This window comes from Protopterus annectens, chromosome 8.part0 (genome assembly GCF_019279795.1).
Source record: "Protopterus annectens isolate FY-2018-M chromosome 8.part0, PAN1.0, whole genome shotgun sequence".
In the NCBI taxonomy this organism is placed as follows: Eukaryota; Metazoa; Chordata; order Ceratodontiformes; family Protopteridae; genus Protopterus; species Protopterus annectens.
Window position 1 is genome coordinate 583,969,479 of NC_056741.1, and position 24,566 is coordinate 583,994,044.

A 24,566-nucleotide genomic window follows, 5' to 3' on the forward strand; every position below is an offset into this window, starting at 1 on the left:
GTGGTGTCTGCCTGTTTGATTGTTTGGCATTTGAAGAGGAAGACGGCAAGGCAGTTTGGTGAGTTTCGGATAAGCGGATACAGACGTTCTATTTCCCATTTTTGTTAAAATTAGTGTACAAGGAGCACTTGCAACCACTAATTCACAAAGAAACAAGGGGGTAATATGTATTTCTTCCAAATATGCAACAAAATCTAGAAGATTTCAGATCTTTGCCTGGAAGTGCTTACAGCTATTTTTATACCCCAAGCAAACTTCAAAGAATTTTTTACCAGGTAGACAGCAGATGTTGGTGTGATAAGGCAGAAAGAGGTAACTGGGAACATATTTTCTGGGAGATTAAGGAGTTGGTAGACTTTAAAGATTTCCAGCAGACTGCTCTGTTGGAGATGTTGGGTAAGCAAGTTGGGGTGACTAGGAAAACGATAGAGCTACCGACACAATACCCCACTCAGGTATCATCGAAAAACTCATCAGCTTGAATGTAAACCCATACATCACAAGATGGGTTGCAAACTGGCTAAGTGACAGAACCCACAGGGTCAGAGTTGCTGGAGCCATGTCAGACTCAAAGCCTGTCACAAGTGGTGTCCCACAGGGCTCAGTCCTGGGTCCACTCTTGTTCGGCATCTACTTTTCTGAAGTACAAGCAAACACAGGAGGGTTATGGCTGACAAAGTTTGCAGATGACTGCAAACTGGGCGCCATAGTCGAAAACACATCTGACACAGATATCCTCCAGAAGGGCCTCACAGAAACGGATAACTGGTGCCAGAGCCATGGCCTGAAGTTAAACGCCAAAAATGCATAGTCATACCCTTCGGGAAAAACAAGGTTACCCCTAGCTACCATATAGGTGGCAATCCACTGAGCACAGAAAAAGTCATCAGGGATCTGGGGACCCAGGTTGACAGTAGCCTTCGTTTGACACTCATGTTGCTAAAGTAGTTAGGAAAACCTTCTATATCGCCCACCTGATCATGAAGGGATTCACATCTAGATCAAGGGAGGTCATCGCCCCTGTACTCATCACTCATTAGACCTATGATTGAGTACAATGCCCGTTCGGAATGTATCTGACCAGACACCTGCTGCAGCTTGAAAGGCCCCAAAAGTTCCTCACCAAAAGGATAAAGGGTCTCAAAAATATGTCTTATGCTGCCCGACTGAAAGAACTCCAGCTCTATTCAGTCTCATACCGCTTGCTCAGAGGTGACCTGTACCTGACATATAAGGCCATGTCAAACCCAGATTTGATGAATATGCTTCACCTCAAAAAAATCTAGATCCCTCAGAACCACAAGGGCGGAGACTTAAACCTTGACACGGTTATAAATAGAACATGCTGGAGGGACAGATTCATCACCCAGAGACTCCCTATGCTGTGGAACAAAATCCCAGTACATGTGAGGCAGAGCACCTCTCTGGCCTTGTTCAAGAGGAATCTTGACCAATGGATGGGAGATTGCAAGATATACCCCAGGGATTACTTCAGTGTCACTGCTTGACAGAGGCACAGAAAAATGATAGGCATAGTTTTTATTCAAACTAAAGGGGTGGCGAAAGCCACATAACTATGGGCTAGGCTTATAAATGCCCTTGGGCAGATAGCCTAGTATGAACCTATGAACCTATGAGCTATGATGCAAACTCAGAATTGCCTAGATATAGTAAGGCCTTGCTGAGTCTAATTATGATGTCTGCCAAAAAAGCAATGACTAGAAAATGGAAATCAAAGTCTAAACCGACTTTACTAGAAGTAAAACAGAGTTAAAACAACTAGAACTGGGATCTTTAGGAAAGGGTAGGGGGCAAATTACATAGGAAAAATGGGAACTGTGGGATCACTACATGAAGAGGACAAATGAGGTTTAAAAGAAGGCATGATTTGAATGAGCTATGTAAGGGTTGACTAGCAATGACTAGATATGTTAAAAATGATGTATATTGTCTGCAGTTACACTTGTACTGGCACGGTTTGGAATGTATAATGTCTGCAAAAGAGATTGTGTCGCTATGGTTTATTGTCATTTACATAAATGTAACATGGACTATGTTTTTAATAAAGATGTTTCTTGTTTAAAAAAATAAAGTTAAACCTCACTAACAAAAAAAAAAAAAAAAAGGAAATTTGTATATTAAATAAAGGAGAATGGAGTGTAGATATGTTTCTGACTGAAGTTTAACACTACTACTAACATACCTTTCCATATCAGGTACTTCAATTGTGTAGCAGCTGCTGGTTCAAGGGTACTAGAAGGGAGTTATGAACATATAAAACTTTTCTCACAATTCCATTAATACATCAAAAATTGAGTGTGGTACTACAAACAAACAAAAGAATTGAGTGTGGCACTGTCATGTTGGAAAGGCCTAAACAAGCAGTGGGTGTTAAGAAAAAAAAAATGGAACTAAACACACTTCGGTAAGAGAAACAAAGAAAGTAGAACTATTCACTGAAGTTACACTATTTTAATACTAACATTATTCCAGTATCTGCTAAAAAATAGGATGTAGGTTAAGAGGCAAAGTGGCATTTTTACACTTACTACAGTGCCCTCAGTAACAGCACCACTGTGAGATGTACAGGGTTTGAGTTACAGAAAAATGTTTACAAAGGGTTATGAAAATATATGAAAATGGTATACATAGGGTTATGAAAATGGTATACATATTTACTTATATTAATAAAACAAAAATGGAGTCTGATGCTGTCATGCCATGGAGGGCCTATGCAAACAGTGGGTACTGACAAACACAGACATAGCTATAAGTATTTGTTTTAGGTACACTGTCGTAATATTGCAATAGTCTAATACTGAACCTAGTATCCCATGAAGGGTAGACAGTACATGAGGGAGCAAGGTGCCGTCTAAAAGCTGACATGATTTACTTCGTACACACAATGACACAGTCAGCATTGGATTACAGACCTGGAGTTAGTAAGACACACAATTATATCACTCATACTTGTCATCTAACGTGCACAGTTTTGCTGATTAATGTTGCTGTTTTGAAATACTGCGAAAATACAACTGCATAACTTGCATTTAATATGCAGCATCACAATTCAGCACTGGGATACACAGTCTTGTCACACATCAGAGAAAAGCTCTTGAACAGATGAGCAGTGCTGTCAGTGATACACTGGGTCTACCTTGCATGCATATGGAAATTTAATCTGTTCAAAATACTATTTTTTGGCAAATAAAGTACAAATTTTCTTTCATGATTTTGAAAGATAAATTTGGTGCCACTTGATGCACCTTTGATACTAATGCCAGTGTGTAGTCCATTGTCTAACAAACAACATTTGTATTTTACATTTTTTGGTAACTTGCACTATTTAGGTGCAACTGAAAATCAAATGAGGTATCCTCTAAATAAAGAATTTCTGAGAAATAACTTTCAGAAAGCAAATGGTTTCCTGGCATAAAAGACCTCAGGTAGCAAGTAGCCTTCTGCTGTTGAGGAGTAAGCCCTCATACTGTATCAGGTTAATTCTCCAATAATGGGGAATGAATGGGCACAGTTTGACTGACGGAGGCTTGATGGTCAGCAGGTATGGGGGTATCACAAAAAACATCAAGAAAAAAGTATACATAGGATGAAGCTTTCTTGTCAGAAATTTCTCTGCAGAGCATCACAATGGAGCAGTTACTCATCAGTTATACTGGACCTTTCCTTCAAAAAAAACACAAGGTAAGCACATATTAAAAACCAAAAACAACCTTTATGAGATTCATCTTATTAACTGGAAAGTCAAAAAGCATACATATTGAGACAGCATGTTTACCTCATGTATTTTAATGCAATAAACACTTGTGCACTGTGCTCATGTTTGTAGAGCAAGTTGTTAATGTTGTTCCCACTTTTGTTTAAATTAAAGTGTTACAAAACACAAATACCAGTGTAACCTGGGTAACAAAACTTTAAATATAAACCTGTAGAGTCTAATACAATACAGTGTATCAATATCACATACTCTAAAACACCATTGCATTAATTAATATCATCTCTTCCACTTAAAGAAACAGCAAGTTAAACTGTCTTCTTAGCAATTTAATGGAACAGACCAAAAGTAAAAATACTCTCAGTGTCAAGATACACACACGTATTTCTACCTTCTAAAGTGATACAGTGCACCATCACCACTACTACAAACTGCACACCAAACCACCGAGTATTAACACATTGTTTCACAGAAAATTAATACTGATGATGTTGCTCACAGGGACTTACACAACTGTGCAATTCACTTAACCAGACAGTGCTCCTGGGTGCTCCCCAGAAGGAGACTTGTACATAGTTTGCGTAGTTAGTAAGTCAATAAATTTTAAAATAATGGTTGCTTCAATAGGGAAGGTTTAAAGACAAAAGAGTCTCTAAATCACAAGCCATAAAAACAAAATAAAGAAAATGTATGCTTCTTATGGTTGCAATACACTGTACACCAAACTAGATGCCTCATGTTGCATCAATAACATATAACCATTTCCTCTACCCAACTCTACATAAATCCAGAAATGTGGCTGTTAACATCCATTAAAATAATACAACCTAGAAGCAGTAACAGCTGGGGAGGTTAGTACCCACCCCACAAAAAAAGTTCTAAAATGAAGCACTCCATGTGTGTAACTTTATTGTGCCCTGCTCCAACTGACTTTGGACGTCTTCAGAATTGTATGAACAAACCTAAGCATCCTGCACTGCAATTGTTTTAAACAAAGTCTAGTTATTTTACATACACGTTACCCTAATGTTTTAATTTGCACATTCTGTGTTATAAACACATTTTTCTATTTTTCCTACTCCTTACCTCTTCTACAGGACTACGAGCTTTGATGGAGTCCCTGAACTTCAGAGCAAAGGGTTTCTTTTTTTACAAGACCACATGCTATACGGCTTCTCAGGACACACTAGCAGATTCTGTAATATTAACAGATCAAGGCAATTAAGACTATGCCTGCTTACAATCCAAGAATAAACATAATTATTTATATTTATTTGTACAGAACAATGATTTAAAATACTGACATTAAAATGAATGATGGTGGTAAACAGTTCAACGCGCACACTGCATTTGCAGGTACTTCCACTGTTATACAAAAACATAGAAATGTAAAACGCAAGCTCTCGGCAGATCCCAAAAATAAGAATTGTGAAGGAGCAGCACAAGTGTTCAAGGAACTCACTCAGATATAACTTCAGATATTCAAGAGACACAATCTTGTAGAAGTGTAATACTTAGGCTTTTAATTACTTTCTGTCACAGTGCAAACTTTAGCTACTTGGTGCAAGGTGGAATATAACTTACTTGGATGCAAGTCAGCACTCTTAGCTGAGAAAAGCTACTAAAACATTATCTCTTCCGCTTCCACTGTGAGTGGACAAAGCTCATCTTGCTGAGGACTGGAATCCATAAACCGCATTCCTCTAAAAAATGGCCAAAAAAACGCAACTTTTTTTTTTTTTTGCAGGGGGAAGCACCCCTGTACACACTCCCCTGATGCCAGGGACTTGCCCTGACTTATATATACTAAGTCCACAGTTGCATCAACTAAAATAAGAGGGAAATTACCCTCAAAAAGGGCATCACTGCTGGCACAATTCACCAACAGTGATTTCCTATGATAGAGCTAGAATACTTGGTGGGTTGAACTTCGAGCAAATGGTGCCCAAGAATTCCATCTTCTTCCACCCATAGGTCACCAGTCTCTGTACTCTTCATCACTACTTGCTATCTTCCTTACTTTTAGCAAGAAATGTGAGAAAATAATACAATAACATTAATTAACCTCAACAATGAAAACAAAAACAAGAATAGCAAACAATACAGATAACTTAAAAGAGGAATGCTGTAAAAGCAGGTTGGAAACTGTTACAAGAGTGTCTTTCTGACATATCTATCATAATGTTGAGTATCATACTTTATAACTTCAAGGAGAACACCTGCGTTTCCTTCCTATGGTTTAACAATACAAACAGTGAAAACATAATTACCATGGATGTCACTGAGGTCCAATTTAGAGCCCAGTAATGCTCCATCTGTTTCTATTTTTTATCATACTAGTTTGCCTGATTAAAAAAATATACTCTAGTAAGGGAATAAAAACTGAAAAACATGGGACATGGAGGCCCAAGTCATGTGTTCATTTGAGAGTTTGTTCTCAAAAAATTACAGAATAAAAAGATACTAAATATAGCAAATTACAACTCTTGAAGCAGACTCCTGGAGCTGTACAACAGAGCAGTAGATAGTTGTGACAGAATACCATGCAAGACTGCCATACCAAACCTAGCTCTTCACCTAGATGTGGTGTCCAGCTTCTAATATAGTCAGTGAGTGCGTAAACAGTTGTCCATGTCACAGTTTCATATACATACAAACCCCTTCTTGCAAAAAAAGGGGGGGGGAGTAGATGTGGTAGTTGCTCTGGTGAAGTGAACACTTGTGATCCATGTCAGACGTTTATCTTAATGAAAATCAAAACAGTCAGCAAGCCATTTGGATAAACTCTACTTAGTAATATGAAAACCTTGTTTTGTCCTACATTAACAAAAAAAAATGATTTTCTAGAATCTTCCGACTGTGGACATCCAGAGTATATAAAACATTTTTCCTTTCTTGTTATAGAAAGACTTGGACATGCACTGACTGCGTGCATGCAAAAGTTGAAGGGTTGCTCTAAAAAGGTACTCTCTATCCAAGTAAAAAAATAAATAAATAAAAATAAAAAGTATGGTAGGCCAGATAGCATATTGGTAGGTGACGTTTACAGATCCTACTGGCTGAAGCCACTACGCTCAAGACTTGTGATACTATAAACTTTAGTTTCAAATGAAATCATTCAAAGGAGTCAGGAGCTAACTTTTGTACAACCAAGTTGAGATCCTGTAAAAATAAATGCTTTGGAAGGATTAAAGAAATGCTTGCAAAGATCTCATTCTTTGGATTTACAGCAACATGTGGCTCAGGCAGATCAAAAACCTGAAAAATGTGACAGATTAATTTTGATGGAAACGCAACACAATCTACATAGATAAAGAGCATTGAAAGCATGTAAACAGTTCAAAACTAATGGTTATGGTTCTAAAGCATTCCTGGATACCTTAACCCAAAAAAAAAATTCTACCAGGCTAAGTACAACTTTCTGGCTTAATCTAGTCTTTTTACAAGATACAGAAAAACTGCAGAAAACAGCTGTGAGGTATTAATAATGAGAAATCATCAAGACTTAAAGACCTCAGACAAGGGCTGATCATCAAGATTTAAAGACCTCAGACAAGGGCTGAAGACTTTGTCTTGCTGTTAAAATAGTAATCTTCACTTTCCTTCTATTCTACCTGGATATAGTCAGGGAGGCAACAGATTAAGCAAAGCAGATGAAAAATACAGCTGTGTGAAGTACTCACCATAACAGAAGGTCTTCGTGAAACAGGACACTGTAGCAGTAAATTATAAGACTTGGGATTACTCACTGGTTAAGTTGTAGCAGTCCAGTCATTTTCCTACAGCTGTTTCCCTGCATATGCCAACACAGGTCCTGACATGAGGTGATGTAAGGCTCCCATTTTAAGTAGCAATGGCATGTACCTACATCAGTTCTTAAAGGCAGGAACCCATATACAGAGAAATGTGCTTGTGAAAAGACAATAAACTATTAGCAAAAATACAACTACCTGGAACATGACTAAAGTCTTAAAACAATAGTCAAGACACCCTGATCTTTGCTTATGGCTGGGATCAGTAGCTTTGAATTCACCAGAACAAATGTCACATCTACTGCTAAAAAAGGGGAGGAAGGCGGTACCTTCACATCTACACTGATCTCTCATTCAAATGTAGCACTTTGGGTGAAAGTCAGTGTAGGAGTAAATTACATTTTACTGAATTCTTAGTGGCATAAAAACTTACAAGTGATGGACAATTACAGGATCTACTAAAACACACTATGCCAAAACCTGCCCTACTATTAAGAGCTTTTAGCTACTTGTGTTTGTGAACACATGGACAGCAGTCCAAGACTCACTTTCTAAAAATTACACGAGATAAAATGTTCCTAAAGTGCAGAACTGGAGGTTCCTCTTGAAGGTGAACCAGAAAAGGGCTTTGAAGTGCTTTTTTTTCTTTTTTGTACTTATGACAAACGGTAATAAAATGGACCAACCGATATGACAAAGATTACATAGGCTAAAGTTAGCCCGTTTTCTGCTTTACAAGGAAAACAAAAGTTTGATCACATATTCAGAAAAGTAGTCTTTCTGACACCATACCTTAACTAGATGTGAATATCAAGACAGCATAACAGATGTTATTCAGAATTCTAGCAGCTAGGGTGAAACAGTGGAAGATGAAATGACTGCTTCAAGGAAAACTCATATTCTGCCTCTAGCATAAAAGTAGGGTTAGTTTTAATTACATCTTCTAGCTATAAACACTGGAGGTTTGAACATTAAAGCTTCCAGTTCAGAGAACAACCTTCCTAAATTAATTGCCACTAAGATTAGGGCTACATAACAGATGTTTTAAGTCTATTGACTTTTTGAGTTCAAAGGAAAGTAGGGTTAAATATAACAGCATACAGTTCAAGTCCCAGACAGGGACGGGTATAAATGTCTTTTTGGAGGTTTTAAATGCAGAAATGTTTTTCTGACAACAGGGAACAAAGTAATGTGGGCTGATACTGCAGAAACATGTATCTTGAGTTAAAGGTAAGCTAAGGGAGCCTCATATAGACGGTTGACATAGTCCAACAGTCTTTGCATTAGGCAATTAAATGGACCTGAGCAAATTAAAAAAAAAATCCACTTCTGAGTGCACAGCATACTAGTAGTAAGCCTCTTAGTTTCATTTAGGATATGCACAAATCTAGAAGAAAACATAAAAAGAAAAACTACAAGAAGAGGAAAGAAGACAATGGGAAGAGAATACCTGTGTACAGAAATACATGCTAGAAAGAATGAAACAGTTACAAGGAAGTATGGATGACTTGAACAAAAGACAAAGAAGAATTGTGTGAGCTGTAGGACAAATGGAATAAAAATATGAGAGAGGTGGTTGAAAGGAAACGGGTTGCCTTTTACTTTGCAAACACACCCAAACTACAAAAGACGCTGGTTAGTAAATTAAGGCAGCAAAAGGTACAGAGAAGTATAAGAAAAGTGCGACATATAAAATCAGGGAGAATGGTGAATGCCCCAAAACTAATAAATGTCATCTTTTTGTAATACTCTACACAGTGTTTTGTTGGGAATGTGCAATATTTATTTATTTACTTAGATATATATTTACATTCAAGTGCAATTGCCTGTTACTTGCTTTATGTAATATACATAAAGAGTGACAATTTTAGTTCATGTGCAATAACCAATCTTAGCAGGCATACTGCTACTGCACAGTATTTATGACTACATAGGGGGTTAGCTTTTATCTTATGTTCTTGGCACATAGTTATTAGTCTCTAATTCCTTTACTTGATATGTCTTATTGTATTTGTTGTATCCTGTGCTTCTTCTGTACTCTCATGGTGAGCTGATACTCGTAATTTCATTTAGGTTTACATGTGTAGTCCTAAATGACAATAAAGTTTACTTTGAATCTTGAATCTCTGAATCTGAATCAATTATATTCAGACCACGATGGTAAAGCATATTTGGAACGAAAAATGGAGGAGTCCTGGGAGGGGTTATAAATAAGTAAAATAACAGAAGATGAAGGGAAAAAAGAAGTTATGTACTCACCATAACGTTCAATCTGTGTTGTCCATTTTCATTTATGTTTGACATACGGGGCTTGGTTCCAAGCACTGGAACCGACTCGGCAGTTACTACAGCTTGTGGTAGCCAAACACTCTCAAGCCTAGCCCTTATCCACAATGCTCCTCTAACAGTTACCTCAGATCGAGTTTGTAGAAAGAGAGGAAAAAAAAAACAAAAGCCTTCACAGAGTCCATATCTAGAACCATATATAATAACACTATGACTTATGTCCATTATCAGTTCCACCAAAAACTTCAAAGGCACGGGGAAGGGGGGAGGGGAGTCAAGGAGAAATGAAAATGGACAACACAGATGGAACGTTATGGTGAGTACATAACTTCTTTATCAGATGTCAATTTTCATTTTATCCTCAACATATGGGACAGAATCCCCAGCTACGTTAGACCTTGAGAGGACTAAAGGAAGGATATTCTGGCGTACCATAGAACCAAATGACACTCTTTCACTGGAGACCAGATCCAATCTGTAATGAGTAATAAAGGTATGAGGAGAAGCCCAAGTTGCTGCTACACAAATATCATCCATAGAAGCTCTAGACTGAAAAACTGCTGAAGTAGCTATAGCTCTTTTAGAATGTGCTTGTAAAGGCCTAGGCAATTTAATTTTCTTTTTATTATAGATAAAAAAAAACATTCTTTGAACCATCTGGCTAGCATCACTTTGCTCACTGGTTGGCCAAACCTTGTAGATGAAAATGATACAAATAGTTGGTCAGATGTTCTTAAATTCTTAGTTCTGTGTAGATAGAAATGTATTGTCTTTGAACATCTAATAAATGTAAGTAGTATTCACCTTTGTTAGCAAAGCTGGGAAAGATACTAGTAAATTAACAGTATGATTAATATTGGTCTCTGACACTACCTAAAGCGAAAAGGAAGGATTAGTTCTTAGTGAAACTGTCTTTGTGAAAAATCAGGTAAGGAGGTTTACATGGTAAGGCCTGACTTTCTGAAATCCTTCTGGCAGAAGTTATTGCCACTAAGAATATAGTTTTCCAAGATAAAAACTTTAGATCACATTCAGCTGCCGGTTCAAAGGGAGGTTGAACAATGGTTTGTAAAACTAAGTTTAGATCCTAAGGTGGGGTAGGATATTTAAAAGGTAGTTTTAACAACAGTGTTCCTTTTAAGAAGGCTTTGCAAAGCTTATGAGAAGCCAAGGAGGATTCTTCAAAACCATTACGGAAATTAGAAATGCAGCTAATTGCATTTTGATGGTAGACTGGGAAGAACATGCCTTGAAAAGTGAAGCTAAAAATTCTAGGAGTTTATTGATGGGCACTGAAAAGGGATCAATATTGTTGTCACGAACCCAAAAGATAAACTTCCTCCATTTACAAGCATAGAGTTTATAGGCAGCTGGCTTACAAGAGGCTAAGAGAATATGAAGTACTGGGGAAGAAAGTGAAGGTAGCCTGGCTATTAATGGAACTGGAGAAACCAAGCTGTCAGCTTGAGGTTTATAACGTTCAGATGGAGTAATCCCTCTGGATGAAACAAAAGGTCTGGAGCTGGGTCCAGAATCCAAAGCTGTTGAATCAGATAAGGACAAAGAATGTGGAACCATATCTGTCGAGGCCAATAAAGTGCAATGAGGATTACTTTGTTCTTCAGCTCGATTGCTTTCTGTAGGAGTTTTGGAATTAGAAGACCTGGGGGAAGTCATACAGTAGTCCAGAGGGCCAAGTGTGTAGAGGAGCATCTCTCGCTAACCCCAGAGGGGGAGATCAGGGTAAAGTAGTTGCTGCACTTGCTGTTTACAGATGAGGCAAAAAGGTTGCATGAAGGCTGGCCCCACTGACAGAAAATGCTTTCTGTCACATTTGGATTGGGAAACCACTCATGATGCAGAAGAATACATCTGCTCAGTTTGTCTGCTATCACAGTGGAACTCCTCGGAATATGTGCTGTAACAGAAAGCAGTTGGAAGATATCTCCCACTGCCACACTATAAGAGCTTCTCGACATAGGGGGTAAATCTTGGCTCCTCTTTGCTTGTTGATGTACTAAATTATTGACATATTGTTTGTTTGAATTGCAATTGTTCCCAAACGAAGAGCAGTTTGAAAGACTTGCAACACTAAAAGCACTCCCCTTAGTTCCAGGACACTGATATGAAAGTTGGCCTCTGTGTAGGACCAAGTGCTTTGGACAGTCTTGCCCAGATAATGCCCCCACCCCAGCCCATCTGGGAGACGTCTGTGATCACTATGGCTTTTGGTTGTAATGGGACAAAAGGGCGACCTAGAAGAATGCATTTGGAATGTAACCACCAAGCTAAATCTTTTCTGCAAAGATTGGTGATGAAAATCAGGTCCAACATGGGTTGGTGCAACATTGCCCACTGAGATGCTAGCAGCCATTGTAGTATTCTCTTGTGATATTTTGCTAAGGGAGCTAGAGGTATCATTGCTGCCATGGAGCCTAGTGCGTGTAGGACTAGACAAACAGTTGTCCTTCTGCTGATTTTCTGGACCTGAAGTCTGATTTTCTGCAATCTCAAAGGGTGAAGAGAGGTTATGAAAGTTTGAGTATTTAGAAGGGCTCCTATGAACTCTAAATTTTGAGTTGGGGTCAGTTTTGATTTTTCATAATTTACAGTCCTTCCCAGATAAAAACAAATGTGAAGTACATGGTCGCTTGCTTCCATCAATTGATGCCTGGCGGTAATGAGCCAATTGTCTAGATACGGAAACACTTGGAATCTCTGCAGTCTCAAGTCAGCTGCTACTACTCCCATAACTTTGTTGAACATCCTGGGGGCTGGGGTGAGACCAAAGGGCAGAACTTTGAATTGATAGTGACTTGCTCCCAGCTGGAAATGGAGAGAACTTCTGGGTCGTTTGTCCATTTTTATATGGTAATAACACATCCTGAAGATCTATTGAGCACATCCAATCATCCTTTTCCAAAAAATGGAAGAATGGACTGTACCGTCAGTATCCGGAATTTGGTTTGATGAACTGATTTAAGTACACTTAGATCCAAAATTGGTCTCCAGGTCCCTTGTCTTTTTTGGCACTAACAAGAATCGAGTAAATTCCAGACACCATCTGGTCTGGTGGGACTTCTTGGATGACTCTTTTCTAGCAGCCTCTGGATTTCTAGAACTGCTTGTTCCCTCTGACTGGGTGGAGCATCAGGGATTTTCTTGCATACTTGAGAAGAAAGGGAAAAGAGAATTGTATAGTCTCTGGATATGACCCTCTGCACCCAAGTATCCAGTTTTATTTGCAGCCAGGCATTTTGGAGCAGGAATAAGTGTCCCCTAACTGCCTCCAGAGGAAGACAATCAAGCCACCTTTCAGGAGGACTGGAAGGACTTACCAGGGAAAGAATCACTGAAACTCTGGCTCTACAGCCCACCTCTGCCATGCGGACAGCGTCTTCCATTAAAGTTCTCCTCTCTGCCCCTGGAAAACTACCTCCTCGTGTGTCCTGAAAAGGCCCTTGAGAATGTTTGAACCACATTTTCCCACTATCTTACTGATTCCTGGAAAAGGATTGTTGGGGAGAGGAAAAATATATGTTCACAGCAGAAAGGAACTTTCCATCTTTCACACACCTGGATAAAGTTTCTTTAACTTTTGGGCCAAACAGGTATAATCCGTCAAAGGATGCACTGACAAATGAAGACTTAAATGGCTCCGCAAAGTCACATAGGCACATCCAAGCATATCTCCTAATGACAATGCCTACACCCATTGCTCTGGTGGTCCCTGTGGCTGCATGAGCACTGATCCTCATGGATGGATTAGAGACAGACTCCAGGGTAGCCAACTGGGAAGCTAACTTTTCTTGGACCTCCTCTGAAATGGCTCCTGCCAAGGTATCCAATAACTCTTTGACCAGATCCCTTTGTAGTCTGGTAAAAGACCTTAAGGCAAAAGTTGATGATACACAGACCCGCTTCCTAAATCTATCCATCACCTGAGACTCTCTGTTGGGTGGATGAATAGAGTAAATCTCCTCAGCCAGTTCCTTCTTTGTGGCTGCCGCCATGACCATGGCATCAACAGCTAACCCCTTGGCCCAGAACTGTTTGTCTTCAAGGGCTAACAGAATTCTGTCAGGTCTCCTGGGCTAACAGAATTCTGTCAGGTCTCCTGGGAATAGGGTCAATACTATGAGGGTCCTTCCATGCGAGATCAACTGAATGAGCTTGTCAGCGGGTGGAGTCACCGAAGAGGTAGATTGTTGAGTGCCAAAAGGTTGCAGGTACACTGACTCCTTGAAAGAGGGATTTTGGGATTTCCAGTCACCTCTCTGTTTTAATATTTTCAGGATGTCTCCAAAGGAGACATCATTAAGGGGTGTCCTTGGGGATCCCTCCCCTTCATCGAAGTCAGTGTCTTCAGTGACCGATTCTTCTGGGGAATCCAAGTGTTTCCTCTTACACTTTCTCTTCTTAGGGACCTCCTCAGTGAGGTGATCTGGGAAGGTATCAGAAGAGGAGATAACTGTTACCTGGGACTCCTGTGGTCTCAGCACCTGCTGACCCAGTGGGCGTGTGGGTTGAATATCCAGGCGTAAGGAGGAAAGGGATATTTGCTCCAAAGTGGAAGGGGCCGACTGACTTCAGCACTCAGGGCGCTCTCCATCATCACGAAAGCTAGTCACTCAGAAGAGGGAAGGGGGCCCGAAACTGAGAAAGTCTGCCTCAGAACCATGGTCACTCTTTGTTGCAATGAGACAGTTCCCAAGACTGAAGCCAGAGTCGAGCTGATCCATGCCAATGCTCCAAGGTTCAGAGAAGGCTCCAAAATAACAGGAGTTGAATCTTGCTCCTCAGAGCTGACAGGACAGCGATGGCTCCGAGAGGTCTCTGGATCCAATTGGACCAAAGACCTCAGAGCAAGAACCAACTCCAAAGATAGGGATATCTCTGGAACCGGGAACCGATGTAGTCAGTGCCGGGCGGCTCGGAGCCAGAAACTATAAGGCCTCAGATGAAGTCAGAGGAGGAAAACCCACAGGAGTAAAGGAAGGTTCAACTCTTATACCTGTGTAGGCTGGAGCTGAAGAGGTACCTGATAATACTTGCACCCAGAGTATCTTATTCACCAGCCTCTCTACATCACCCACAGTTGAGCTTTTGGTAGAATAGGTAGAAAAGATGGAGGGCGATTTTGGCCTTTCCAGAAAGAGTGATGGCAACCTTCCTGAAAAAAGGTCAATAGAGGGAGAATATAAAGTTATCGGGAGAATCATAATGGATGGCTCCTTAAATTGCTTACTCGGTGGGAAAGTAGTCGGCAACAAGGGATATGTCTGCATCAATAATTTTGATGCCGAAGATTCTGGATGCACCTGCACCAACATCTTAGGAGACGAAGACTTAGTCTGATCAGATAGTCCCGGTTCCATAGGTCCCTTTGGGACCGAAGTTTTAGTTATGGAGTCAGTCGGTTACAAGGATTCTAAAGGAACTGAAGACTTTGATCTTTTTAAGGACTGTGCTGAGGGAGTAGAAGGCAGTGATAGATTTTGCTTTTTTGATTTCTCCAACATTTTAGCAGAAGAAGATGGGGAAGACATATTGGTTTTGCTCTTGGCCTTTTCTGAGCCAGATGCAGCCTCACTGAAGGCTGATGGTATCATACCCTTCAAAATCAGTTTATTTCTTCTTTCCACTGGCGCCCTGTGACTGAAACCATGACATATACCACAGTCTTGAAGGGGAATAGGGCCCAGGCAAAAGACACACAATAAACGAGCATTGGACATAGGAATCTTGTCTCTGCATTTCTGGCTTCTTTTGAGGCCAGAAGGGACTTTAAATTGTCATAGTTACAGCTGACAAATCTAAAGTTCTCAACAGAGGCGTAAATAGGCCAGCTATACAAACACACACACACACACACACACGACAAACAAACAGGACACTCACTACTAATAACAATAAACATTTTTTTTAAATGGTAAGAGAAAGGAGGAGGAGGAAATTATCAACAATGACAGACCACACTGCAATGAGGTGTACGGAAAGGAAAGAAAGAAGGAGAGGACAAGTTCAAAAACGAAGAAACGTAGTGGGTAGAGTTATAAAGTTAATGATTAGCAAGATCAGTAATAATAAAATAGGAAAGAATTAAAAAAAAAAACATCAATTATATACATCAAAAAACACTAACTCGAGAGCAATGGCAATTGCATAAGTCACAAAAAATGGCAAACAAGGTCTGAGGTAAATGGGAGAGGAACACTGTGGGTAAGGCTTAGGCTCAAGAGTTTTTGGCTACTGCGACCCGTAGTAATGGTCAAGTCAATTCCGATGCACGGAATACAGCCCCATATGTTGAGGATAAAATGAAAACTGACATCATCAGATGAGTTGTTAAAACACATTTCAGAACTGGAAATAGAGGACAAGTAAGGGGAATGTCAAAGGTCCGAGACAAGTTGACATTAGAGATGTAGAAGGAAGGTATAAAGAAGATAGTGCAGGCTTGGCACAAAATGTTTAACATAATAAGGTTTACCAACACAGCAGGAAAACACTGGAACCTACTACCCACTGAACTAACTCTAACTACATCCTTGCCACTCTTTAAACAAAAACTTAGAAACCTCCAAATGCACTGGCTATGCCCTTGTAGTAACCCTGACTAACCATCCTCTTCACCCGTCTTTCTTCCTCTTCTTGCCATACTTCCAAACTTCTACATGCTTTTGACTTGTAAATAAGACTGACTCTTTTTAAACTCTAATCAACTTAATGTTTAAATAATTCTATCTCATATGATCTATTGCACATAACTTTTACTATTCTGTTTTTGAGCTGTCTTAAGCTATTTTCTGCTCACTGTACTGTTTCTCAAGTGTTTTTATCCATTGTACATAACTCTTACTGTATTATATCTGTTCTAGCTCTCTTAAACTTTACTCTGTTTTACTGTAACTTTTCTCAAGTGTTTTTATCTCAAGAAAGTATTAACTACCTGTTTTTATTTTGTTTTTTTTAATCCTTTTTCACCATGTAACAATATTTTATACTTTGTATATCTGTGTGGAGCTTTTCTCCCCGGGCCTCTACTGAAAATGGAAATATATCCAGCTAGCCTAGCCCGGTCAACAAATGTAAAATAAAATAAATAAAAATAATACTAAAGAATGAAGCATCAGAATCATGGAGGATAGCTATAATAACTGCAATATTAAAAGAGGGCAAAATCCATTAAACCTGAGGTCTTATAGATCAGTAGTTGTACTTTACCATGACTACAAAATATTTGTGGAAATTACAGCAAACACAGTTGCTAGAATATTACCAAAGATTATTAATTTAAATCAGTGTGGGTTTGTAAAAGGCAAGCAAACGTTTGACAACATATTAAAGAGAAATCTGATTCACAGAGAGCCAGAGGATAAAAAAGAGGTCCTGCTATTAATGGGATTTGATGTCAAGAAGGCTTTTTACATGGTACACTGGTGATATATGTGGGTGATAATGGGTAAAATGTGATACCTGAAGCAATTTTTTGAGTTGACCCAAGAATTATACAGAAATTCCACAGGGAGAATAAAGAAAGATTGAAGAATGTTATCAGAATTTAGAATATGCAGGGCACAAAGAAAGGGTGCCCACTCTACCCTATGCATTACCTATACCCATTACTATTTGCTCTTTATCTAGAGCCCTTGTCCAAAGGGAAAGAAAAGTAGAGGTAAGAGGAAGGATTGGGCTGGGCAAGGAGCAGAAGTTACAGATATTTGCAGACGATGTAACACATCGAGGTGAACTATGTACCATCATATAGACTAGTGCAAAATTATCCTAATCTCTGGGGCCCCTACAAAATGAGATATTTGGGGGTATGGATTACCAAGAAAGTGGGAGATTTCTCAAGTGAAACTTAGAACGAGGTGAGAAAGACAGAAAGGGTTTGTTGAAAAAAATGGGAGGAAGTAAAAATGGATCAATATCAGAAAATACAGACACTAAAAATGTCTGTTGTCCTCTTACTATTGTATACAGGGCAGGCATTTCTATACAAGCTCGAGAGAAAGGAAGGCAGCATCAGCTGAAAAAATAAGTTACCCAATTTATTTTGGATGAAAAGAGGCATAGGGTAGAGTGGGACTGGATGATGTTCCCTGAGAAGGAAGTCCAGGGACTGGTGGTCACAGATTTGAAGGAATACTACAGGTCGACACAAGTAGGATTGATATACTGGGTCTATGTTTGGCTACCAAAAAATAAAAAACCTGAATGGCGAAATATCGAATGTTAGACAGTGAAACCAACAATTACCAAACAATGACATCATCGAAAATAGGTTCATCGAATGGCCATAGTTGGCAAACAACCAGGACGTAATGCAATGCATAAGGTAAGTGAAGGAAAACCTTTTAAATTTGCCCTATTCCCCACTGTAGCGTGATCTCAAAGTTGGTATATATCGTTAGGGAGGTGGGGGAGGTGCAGCACCCCACCTTGGTTGGCTGTGTTTGCAATGTTGGCTGACTATGGCCATTCGATGATGTCGTTCTTTGGTAAATTGTCGGTTTCGCTATCTTTCATTCGATATTTCACCGTTCTGTTTTATTTTTTTGTAGCTGAACATAGACCCAATAGACTATTTACAGGCTAATAATTACAATACAAAGTGGAAGTCCATGTTGTTACATCAAGCCAAGGCACTGAGAAGTATGACATAAGCCTATGGGCACGTGATCGAATACAAAACCAAAACAAGACAAGGCTCAGATGTTTCTATCTAGAGTCTAGATGAAGTAATGAAGGGGAAGGAAATGGATTGGTGGAATTTTGAATTGGAAGCCAATAGGAATAAACAAACCATGGTTCATGTTAAATATATTAATAGTGAACAACTGGTGGGGAAAAAGGGGTCTATATTATATTGTCGAAATGACATTACATCAAATGCCATTTCGACGACACATAAAAAGCAAAATCCCAGAGCTCTGATTTCCTAGGAAAAAAAATCAGTAGACCAACAAGGCACAACACACCAGTTAAAACATTTCAAAGTGGGGGGCTTCGCCTCCACACCCCCCAACTACATATACCAACTCCAAGATCGCACTAAAGTGAAGTAAAGGGTAATGTCACAGCTCAGGCCAAGTGATTTTTTCCCTAGGAAAGAAATCACTGACCTGAGCTTTCGCTGTTTTTGGATTTCACTCTGTGTCGTCAAAATGGCATTGGCTGTAATGCCATTTTGACAATATAATATACATTACTGGAATAGGTTAACAATGGGGGGGGGAGGCAAAAGAAGATTTGGATTGAATTGCTAGAAAGGTACAAAACTGAAACAGAGACAAAATGCTATTCGGAAGATTATTAGGAAACCTAGGAACATATGATGAAGTAAAAAGGAGAGGGATGGAAATTCCAGAATTGATACAAATACTAACAGAGACAAGAATAGAGGATGCAAGAAGGACTAGCTTAATAAGTAGATTATACAAAGCCTCGAAGGCAGTTAATGGAGTAAACAATATGGTGAAAGACACAACAATGAGAAAAGATGTTAAGGGGACAGAGAATAGGAGTGGGATATGAAGAAATATGTATGGCCACAAAGAAAGCTACTAAAGAAAGGAAATTCAGAATATTTGGTTTGAAATGTTTGCAAGAATACTTTTATACCACAAACAGACTAAGTAAAATACTCCCAGAATCAGATGGAAGATGTTGGAGATGCAAGTAAGATCAAGTAGCAGGCAAGGTATGTGTTTTTTTTTTGGAGAAGCAGCTAGCTAGTAAACATTCTTCAGTCAGCTAGCTAGTAAACATTCTTCAGTCTAGGCCATCAGCCATTCATGACAGTCACCCAAGTCAAGATGTCATGTCTGTGTGTTGTTTCCTTGAACATGGAAACAAGGAAGTGGAAGATTTTGTAAACACTCTCAGAGTGGTAAAGAGACCAAGCAGTGGATGCCTGCAAACTACATGTGGAACCTAACTACCTGGAATGTCAAAATCCGCCTGTGATAGGGTCTGATTAGGATATAAAGGTAGACATTCTCCATCTCCCACAGTGCTATAAAGGAATTTCAGTTCTTGATCAGTAGTGCACTCCCAGTAACCGTTTTGAAGCTCTGCATTATGATGATCTGATTTAAACTAGAAAGATCTAATGCTTTTTAATTTTTTTTTTCTAATGCTTTTTTAAATAAGGGTTGTTTCATTAAATCAAAGGCAATCTCTACCTGACATGCTGGAGCCTGAGGGATTGCAAGTGATAAAGGATGGCTTATACATTCTATAGAATAATCTTCTCAAAGTGTCTGAAGAACTCATTTGTCTGAAGAAATGGTTTACCAAACGGTGGTGTAAAGTGAAAACTTGCCTCCTAAGAAAAAGGGGGATGGAAAAATTAAATGATCCAGGTTGAGGCCACAAGGATTTTCTTTGCTGTTGCACATTTACCTGTACTTTGAAAGCAGTAGGAAAGAAAGAAAGATGTAGTCCGCTTTTATTTGTCGTATCTCTTCCTCATAAATTGTAGTCTTCTATAAAAAAGGTATTTTACTACCTGCAAAACATTCTCGAGTATCATAAGTCAGGCTCAAATAAAAGAGGTTTTGCATTAGTTCTCTAAAATCAGTAAAAATTTCATCTGATGGCTTGTCAAGTAAAGAACCAGTAGCAACTAGACTATGCAGAAGCTGCAACTTTACAGACCCTGGGTATGCTTCAGTCTTTGGTCAGTCGAGCACGTCTAAAAGCTATCCAGATGAAGCATCCAGAGTATAACAGGCACATTTCAACATACTCACTCCCAATCTTACAGAGGCTGCAGTCAACTACTCTTTAAGGACTCTACTGTGTCACCATATCAGATAAGTATTTCAAAAACAATCTGAAGGAAAACAAAAAGCTTATCATTCATTTTCAAAATCCTAGACTGTCGATCAAAAGATCAAGTATAACCTTCTTCTTCTTCTAAGTAATTAAATACACTAAGGCATGATCTGCTTTCAGATTTCTACAAAAATCTATCCTGCACGTATTGGCCTTGAACAACTTGCCTTTTTTTTTTTTCATTATTGGTGCCCGAGTGCTAGGGTCCTGAGAATTTGCCATAGACAAGTCATTGCGTGTATAACAATGGAGGAATTACCCATTTAATTTCTACCAACTCATCATTTCACATCTTTTGTGACATGATTTCCTTAGTGGATCAGCAAATAAACTGTCTGCATGGTTAAATGTTTTACTAAATACAGTATCTTCAAAGGAAAACAAAGTGTCATCATGGGCCAAATTTAAGCTTAGTGGGAATTTCACACAAACTTTCTACTCTTCCTTAGCTCAAAGAAGATACATTTTTCCTTTTTCTTTTGCCTTCCCCTACCAACAATAGTGCAGGCACAAGTGTTCTCTGTTCTTACTCTACAGATGGCCTGCATAGACCCCACATCTCTCTAAACAAAGCTGGCTGAGATGTTGTGGTCTCTTGTGCTGTTTTAAACTACGATGTCATAAGTTCTTCAAAATCAAAAGGTTAAGCTAAAGCTGTGAAGACTACAATGTCGAAAGAATCAATCAGTGATAACATATTTGTATCTTTCATTAGTATAAGCTCACACACACAATTAGAATTGCCTACAATAAATGTATTCTGGATCCTGCTCCAGATTTTATCTTGAACACCTGTAAAATGATTTTATGTGGCTCTCACAAAGATACCTGCACTAGAGTCAGGGTTTTAACTTACAAGGCAGTCAGGGCTGATACAAAGTCCTTATAAGACAGCTTAGTGATATGCCCTAGAGAGAAGAGGAATGAAGGTCAGCAGGACTAAGACAGAATATATGTGTGTGAATGAGAGGGAGGCTAGAGGAATGGTGAGGATGCAAGGAGTAGAGGTGGCGAAGGTGGATGAGTTTAAATACTTGGGATCAGTAGTTCAGAGTAATGGTGAGTGTGGAAGAGAGGTGAAGAAGAGAGTATAGGCAGGATGGAGTGGGTGGAGAAGAGTGTTAGGAGTGATTTATGACAGACGAGTACCAGTAAGAGTGAAAGGGAAGGTCTACAAGAGGGTAGTGAGACCAGCTATGTTATATGGGTTGGAGACAGTGGCATTGACCAAAAGGCAGGAGTTAGAGCTGGATGTGGCAGAGTTAAAGATGTTAAGATTTGCACTGGGTGTGACTAGGGTGGACAGGATTAGGAATAAGTATATTAGAGGGTCAGCCTAGGTTGGAAGGTTTGGAGACAAAGCCACAGAGGCAAGATTATGTTGGTTTGGACATGTGCTGAGGAGGGGTGCTGAGTATAATGGGAAAAAGATGCTAAGGATGAAGCTACCAGGTAACAGGAAAAGAGGAAGGCCTAAGAGAAGGTTTATGGATGTGGTGAGAGAGGGCATGCAGGTTGGTTGGGTGTGACAAAGCAAGATGCAGAGGACAGGAAGAAATGGAAACAGATGATCCGCTGTGGCGACCCCTAATGGGAACAGCCGAAAGAAGATGATGATAAGACAGCTTAGTGACCAGCATTTGATACCAAAAAGTGGCAATCTGGCAGTCATAGAGTTGTAGCCACTTCTTCAACAGAACTGGAAGAAGACTAATAATTTGCATGCTTTACATTTGCTGCCTCTTTGTCAGAAGTTTTCTGACATGATTAATTTATTCTTCCCCTTTTGTTTAGAAGAATGAGAGGATTTACTTCTCTTCTGTTTTTTTTTCTTTTGCAACTTCTCAAAGTTTCCTACAATTAAACATTAACTTAATGTCTTAATTTTCTTTATTTTTTTGGTTTTGCTACAGTCAAACAGTGATCAAAGGGACTCAGTTTTATCGGGCCACAAGCATAATGCACAGTAAGTATGAACATCTTTAGGAGTACTTGTCTAACACAAGCACAGTTATTGATCTGGAAGAAGAATACACAACTGCCAGATCTGGAAAAACACTAAGTAAATGTTTTTTTTTTTTTTATAAACAAGAAAATTCATTCAAAGGTGCTTGCCATAAATGTAGATGTTCAAATAAAAATCAGTTGTACAGTAAATTCATAGAATGAATGGAATACAGCAACAGGCAGATGTCAGTTTTTTGGTCTGACTTAAAAAGGAGTCCAAGGACCCCAAGTAGAATGCAAGTTTATGTCCTATACAGTAAACACCTGCAGGAAAATGGCTATAAAGGACAGCATAACCAGTACCATTTTCTGTTCTTTTTTGGAGCCAAGAGCTGCTAACAAGTGTTCCTGTACTTCCTGGTGAAAATCACACCAAAAGAAAAGGTTAATACTGAACTGAAAAGAAGGGAACTCCAATCATTACAAACCTAATCCTTCAAAACCTTCCCCACACTCTAAGTTACATTGTCCATGAGTAAATTAGAAATTTCTCATCTAAAATGACTCATCCTCTGTGTACAATAAGAACTGATATCTTCTGCAGAGCTGAGGAGGATCAAATCAGCATAATATTCCAGGTCAGAAAGGAAGGGAAAGAACAGTGGGTACTCTTACTGCAAGAATGTTCTTTCTATGAAAGCATTTTGAATAATGGTGAAACACATCACACAGCTGCACTATGTTCAAAGAATCTTTGCTGCAACAAGTTCAGAACACAAATGTAGATTATCAAGCAGTGGAGGACCCTGACCCCAAACTTGGATGGAAGGCTACATAAAGCCCTAAAGCACTGCAGTAATAATTCACTGATCATCAGATTTATAATGCTTATCAGATTTATAATGCTTATAGCAGTCCAAGTGGCAATTCCATAAATATTCTGAGTAGAAGCATTCTTAATAAATGCAGAAAATGTGGCAGCTGCTATACTGGAGTGTCCTTGATCTATCTAATCTGTATTTTTCTATGAATATTACAAAAGGACATAATGCAGTTAATTTAACCATTTGGGTCACTATATATACCATCATGTCTTGTTTACATAGCATGCAGTCAGCCTGAAGATCGCTGGATCTTCTTTGGCCATATGGTTAAAACTGGAGAGTTGCAACTGTCCTAAAATTAGTGGGAGTGGACAGGTTTTGGCTTACGTGAACAGAGAGAGAGCTGGTAGCCAAGGCTGTTTACAAGGAGTCCTTGGGCATAAAGTATAGCTGTGTCATAAACTTGCTATGACAAAAGATCATCAGGGAGAAGTCACTATAGCAGGAAATCATAATACCTGAGTTTACCCAATTATCAGCTGAGTTGCTCTGGCTGCTGGTTTTCAGAGTTGTTTTTCTTCCATGTGAAAATCAACAGTGGTCTCGTGCCTGCAAAAGTACAGTCATGTGTAGTGTCAAACATCAGATACTGTGACATGTAGCCAGACACACTCATATAATGCAACCACTGGTAATCATTCCATTTTATGGATTCTGACTGCCAGTGCCTCCACAGAGTGAAATGTGCTTGGGAAAGAGAATGATCTATTATTCTTGTGTGCAAAATAAGAGGAAGTAACCTTAACATTAAAATAACAAGTTTGTAAAAACATAATAAAATAAAAGTTTTATAACAATGTACCAACCTTGGCTAGATATGATGGTCACTGTTGAAGTGACACCCAACCCCATGTGCAAAGTGGGGAAAAGGGGTTGAGGATGGATGGATGGATACCATTTTACCAAAAACAGGAAGGAGGGAAGACAGCATTACTGCTGCAGTAACCTCTTCTAGAACACCAGCTATTATGTCTATAACCAAACAGTACTATATTCTTTGAAAAGGGTCACTACAGGTGATACACCACAGCATTTTTTTCAGTATTCTAACCAGTTCTTGGTTATACATGGGATATGGGTAGTCACAGGAAACCTTTTTAGAGCAGGATATCAGGA

General features: G+C 39.2%; 1 protein-coding gene across 5 annotated transcripts in view; it reads right to left on the reverse strand.

Moving 5' to 3' along the window:
• The window catches only part of FLAD1 (flavin adenine dinucleotide synthetase 1), a 996,688-nt gene that overhangs the window by 942,031 nt on the left and 30,091 nt on the right, over nt 1-24,566 (reverse strand). For 3 of the 5 annotated variants that reach the window (XM_044080084.1, XM_044080080.1, XM_044080079.1), the window contains one exon: nt 4,820-4,929. The exons of the other annotated variants lie outside the window; for them this stretch is intronic. The gene's annotated coding sequence lies outside the window, so the exon portion shown is untranslated. The remainder of the gene's footprint in view (nt 1-4,819; nt 4,930-24,566) is intronic. 5 annotated transcript variants of the gene reach the window in all.